At 42.8% G+C, this 5,702-nt stretch overlaps 1 pseudogene; it reads right to left on the bottom strand.

Annotated features, from left to right (window-relative positions):
• Window positions 1-310: 310 nt before the first annotated feature.
• Window positions 311-1,152, bottom strand: LOC110137474 (RBPJ-interacting and tubulin-associated protein 1 pseudogene; annotated as a pseudogene).
• Window positions 1,153-5,702: the final 4,550 nt, after the last annotated feature.

Below are 5,702 nucleotides of genomic sequence, written 5' to 3' on the forward strand. Positions count from 1 at the left end.
GGCTTGAAGGGAGGGAGGAGGAACGCTCCGGGTTGGCGATTATACCATTTATTCACACTTGGCGGCGAGACAGTGTTGATGGAGGAAGTGCGGGGACCCTCCTGGGGCCCCCCTCTGGGTTGGCACTTACACCGTGTGGCTATGACAGGACTGGAGATAGGGATGTCAGGGGTTGACCCTCCAATCCATATCAGTGTGGAAAGTGCCCACCCTCACTCTCTGTCCTCAGCAGTGCTCCATCAACGCCTGGGTCTCCCCCAAAGCCTGCCTACCAGCCCCAACCTCTGAAATTCTGCCCCTGGTTGTGACCCTAGGGGCAAATATACAGAAAGGACCAAGAAACTCGCTTCCAAGGGGGCTTTGCTTTCTGGGTGGCTCTGCCTTGTGGGGGTGGGGGGCGTAGCTGGCACTGAAACACTGACTGCAGGAGTGCTGGCAGTCACCAGGGGTCTCTGGAAGGTGACCCCTGAAGGGGCGGGCCTGGGATCTCGAGGCCCATCTGTGCAGGGGGTACTGGCGGGTGGTGACCTGTGCCAAGGATATTAGGTGGGTGAGGGAGTGGGAATGCTCCTGCCTCGGAGGGCATGGAGTGTCTAACCAATTCACAGACAGCCTCCAGGAGCTGGCCACCGCCCTGCACTCTGTCTTTGAGGGACCAGCTGGGTGAACAGCTCGTGCTGGAGCCTCCCTGGGGTGGGGTGAATGGCTGCCCCTAGGGATAGCTGGGGTCGTCTGGAAGAGGGAGGGCATGGAGCTTTGCAGCATCTCCCCTCACCATTCACTTGGCCTCACAGCCGGCGCTCTCAGGTCAGGAGCCAGAGACTCACCACAGGAAGATGGGGTCTGGCTGGCCAATCTGTATTTGCTCTTCCTTGGTGTGAGGGTTGGGGTGCTGCCACTGGAGGAGGTGGACTCACAGCTCCCGTTGGCCCCCAATGCCTGAGACACCCCTGTCCCCACTCCTCTGGTTCTGTTGGCCTTCCTCCAGGGTGGGTCAAAGTCTGGTGGTGTGGGCCAGGTGCCTGCAGGGCTGCCAAACAAAGTCTCCTCCACAAATGATGGTCGAACCTTGATCTGGTAGCCGTCCCAGCAGCGGTGCTGAACATGGAGGGTTTGCATCCCCCTGATGGCCAGCTCCGCTGGGGTCTTCATGCCTCCCGGTCCTGAGTGCACTGCCTGCCAGGTCCTGCCTCCAGGGCTCCCTCCTGCAAAGAGATTTACAAGAATTGTCTAATTTCATCCTCTCAACAGTCCTGTGAGGTAGCTTCCATTATGTCCATTCTACAGATGAGAAAATTGAGGCTTCAAAGGGTGAAGTCACAAGTGTCAGTCACATCTGAGCATCTTGGCTCGCTGATGTCAGTCACAACCCTCGGTGTCCCCTGCTCCCAGGCCTGGACTCCTTTGCAGGGGTGCTTGGGCACCGGGGGCGCACCCTGTACATCCATATCTGCAGCTCTGAACTCAGGAGGCTGTGACTTACGGAAGTTCAGGCCACCCTCAGCCCCAGCTCCGCGAGGACCAGCTCAGCACGGGCATCTGGCCCTAGCGACCTAAACAGATATTTCTATAACTTTGTTCTTACTGAACCTTTATTTTTCAATGATTGGACCCTCCAGATTCTAATGGAAATTAGCAAGTTAGTAATATGTTGAGAGTATGCAGGTGTATTTTTTTTAGCTGTTGGCTTGTAGCTGCTTAGCTACTGCAGTTAGGAAACCTCTTTGTCCTTTTTTTTTTTTTTAGGCCTCATGGGAACTCCATTTCAATGCTGAATATGTAGGTAGAGTTATAAATTATATGTGTTGTAGATATGTTAATAACAAGTCAGTCTTTTCTTAGGGCCTTTCCAAGAAGTCATTCTGGAAAAGAGGCAGCAGAAAGTCTGTCTTGCTGTTTTCCAGCTCACAGAGAGTGACTGATACTCAGAAAAAAATGAAAATGTTTAATTTTTATATTTCCACCTCAGTTTGAATGCAGATGAAAGTTGCATTTTTATTTATGGCTTGGAGGATAGCAAGGCCTGATAAGAAATCATAAAGAAAGATGGGAACCTCAATAGCAAACTTCATGCTGAAAATTTCATCATTTGTCACATATCAGTGACTAAAAAAAAAAAAAAATAGAGAGGAACCTTGAATTTGTGCCACACTCTAAACTTTAAACAAAGCTGAAATTGCACTGAGTGGTAGGCCATTCAAACAGCACATGCAAAGGCCTGTGCTCGTCTCTGGTTGAGCCATTGTCCTGTGTACACCATGGAGACCTAAAAGTCATTCTGTGGGAGAGTTAGCTTTCCAAGTAGCTTCCCTCTTTTTCCCTGACATATTGCACTCCTAAAAGTGCCAGTGTTGTCACAATCTTTATAAGACACAGACAAGGAGAGACTTTGATTAGAAAGACTGTTGCAATAGGGAGATTGCTCTCATCTTAGAAATCTGCAAGCATGTCAAAAATCATAAAGAAAAACGTATGAAAAAGGTACCTGTTGCAAAGATTTTCCCCCTCTGTGTCTCTGGCCATATGAAGGAAGAGCCATGCTTTGCACAGAAAGACAAGAGGTCAAAAAGATAGCTGAGGATATTGAATTAGTGCGTTTGGTAGTGTGGAGGTTAGAGAGCAAGAGGCCTCAAGATTTCTCATGGTCACCTAATTGCATTAATACCCTGTAAAATTAAATCAATTTTGAGGAGCTGGACTCCATGAAGTAGGGACCTTTATACTATGCATTTCATTTTAATTGAGAGACGGTGTCTAAAATAGACATTTGAATCAGATGACCCAGGCTTTTTATCTCAGTCCTATCTTTTATTAGCTGGGAGATATTGAACAAATGGTCCAGTATCTTTGAACACTGCCTTCTTTGATTTATAAATCAGGAATGGTTATCAAAAGATCCTAATGAGATGGTGCAAGTCAATATAAACATGGAAGGTGTGTAAAAATGTTAGATATCATTAATAATGAATAGTTTCCAATCTTTTTTAGAAGCATCGCTTACTTGCAAGTTAATTAAAAACCAATTAGCTATAATATGTTAGTGGAAAAAAAGTGAACAGGGGGTGGCAAAGCAGACTTCTAAAAGATTGGGACAATTATGTAAATAGCCTGAATTTATTGATTTAATGCTAATTATTTTTAGCTTGAGTGAGTTTGTCAGACATATAATGGTTATATTAATATATCTTTGCTAGTTGGATTGGCTTAATTTTCCATGTAATTTTCAAGGCAGCATTGAACAGACAATAGCTATCATATGGGTTATTAGAGAACATTGCAGTTACTTTACACTAAAGAGTTGTCATTTTGGGCAATAATTTTAGAGAAAAGTGTAGCAATAAAAGCACTGTTAGATTTATATTTATCCATTCCATTGGAAGAGCTTCAAAAGAAAAGAAAATACACATCAACAACTCTAATGAAGTCAGTTTTATTTCAGTGATTTACACATAAAACTTTCATTCTTAAAAGAGAATGGTATAGGCTTATCCCACTGAAGAAGACTATTGAAACTCCCTTGGTTAGAAATGGAAGATCCATTCATTATCTATAAGGCTAGTGACACAAATATTTTTGACCAGTATTCACAGAAACTAGTGATCAAAATTCATTACTCGAATATGTAAATTCTTAATACAACCTCTGGAAACCCCTGGGCTTCAGGGAAGCATTTGTGACCCAGGAGAAATAAGAAGAAATTCAAGTGAACTATTTCTGGGACTATTTATAAGGGGAATTTTTAAAGAAGCCCACGGAAGGCTACAATTCAGCATGAGACACCAAGGAAGAGCACCCAGGAAATGGCTCTGATGACCTCCAAGATGCTGTGTTTACCTTTCTGCAGCTCCCATGTGCAAGGCATGTGGCTGGATGTGATCAGAGGAGGTGAAAGAGACATTCCTTAAGCTCACAATTACAGAATGCTAAAAATCTGAGGGCTTTTGACATCATTTGGTTTAAACTTCTCTTTTGGTGGAGGAGGTGAATGAGGTTGAAGTAGTTTGAATTCTACAAATACTTATGCCCCAAGGAAATAGATGAGAGCAATTAACGATTATTATATACTTGTTATTTTTTTCAGGATGTCCTATACCACAAAGCTATACTTAGGTATTATTACATCTATTTCACATATGAGAACATTGATGTTCAATAAGGATAAGAAATTTTCATAAAGTTCACCAGCTAATAGTTTTCAGGATTTGAACGCAGAATGACCTCACCTTTGCACTGTGAGAGTGTCTCCTCAGGACCAGAATTCATTGCGATGAAGAAATCCACCTTGGCTTTAAAGTATTGATTTCTTTTTCTTTTTATACTATGATTTGCTGTGAAAGCATTGAATCTGAGTAGGTAAAGTGGAAGAAATAATCCAAGAAGGGAGACAGGAAGAAAGGAAATTCTGTGATGCTGAAGTAATATCAGTGCTAGGATGAAGTAACTGGTAAGTGGATGGATGTAATAAAGTAGAGCAATTCACTACTTTGGGAGCTCTGTAAACACCTGAGAGCCTAGAAAATTAAGCTATACCTTTACCGGAAGATTCAGAAAACAGGACTATGCAAAACTCTAAAGATGTGAGAAGCACACAGAACTATAACTCAAGATGGGTAGTATCTTTCAGCTGTTCAGTTCAGTCGCTCAGTTGTGTTTGACTCTGCAACCCCTTGAACTGCAGCATGCCAGGCCTCCCTGTCCATCACCAACTCCTGGAGTGCACCTAAACCCATGTCCGTTGAGTCGGTGATGCCATCCAACCATCTCATCCTCTGTCGTCCCCTTCTCCTCCTGCCCTCAATCTTTCCCAGCATCAGGGTCTTTTCAAATGAGTCAGCTCTTCGCATGAGGTGGCCAAAGTACTAGAGTTTCAGCTTCAACATCAGTCCTTCCAAAGAACACCCACGACTGATCTCCTTTAGGATGGACTTGTTGGATCTCCTTGCAGTCCAAGGGACTCTCAAGAGTCTTCTCCAACACCACAGTTCAAAAGCACCAGTTGTTCCAGGCTTCCTCATTCTTTCAGTTGAGAACTCCAGAAAAGAGTAAATTGACACACCTACCCAGGTTGCGAACTGTTTCATGGAGGTATAAGTCTTAGATTCATTGTAACCACTAATTATTTAACTCCAGCTGGGTTTGAAGGAAGAAAATAAAACATTTGTTTCCAAAGGAAACAAGTTTGTTCCAAAGGAAACTTCAGTAAAAAGGGAAGAAAGACTTTGTGCTAAAATAAGCTTAGGCAATACCACAAACTAAATTTTTGTTCTTGGACAGTTTCAGGAAAGAAACCTGATAGGCTTTGTTTAGCCCAGAATTTTCCAAAGAGATTTGACTATGGAACACTTTTTTTTTTGTAATATATATTACTGTATGGAACAAAATGTATCAACATTCAGTTCTTGAATACCTAGTGATATTCCTTGGCCTGTCAACTGATTTGAAAAGAGAAAAATTTAAAGACCAAAAATCCTGAAATAAAATACTAGTAAACAGAATCCAACAGCACATTAAAAGAATCATACACCATGATCAAATGGAATTTATCATGGGGATGCAAGGATTCTTCAATATACCCAAATCAATCAATGTGATATACCATATAAACAAATTGAAAGATACAGACCATATGATAATTTCGATGCAGAGAAAGCTTTTGACAAAATTTAGTACCCATTTATGATAAAAATTCTCCAGAAAATGGG

This window comes from Odocoileus virginianus, chromosome 3 (assembly GCF_023699985.2).
Source record: "Odocoileus virginianus isolate 20LAN1187 ecotype Illinois chromosome 3, Ovbor_1.2, whole genome shotgun sequence".
NCBI classification, from domain to species: domain Eukaryota; kingdom Metazoa; phylum Chordata; class Mammalia; order Artiodactyla; family Cervidae; genus Odocoileus; species Odocoileus virginianus.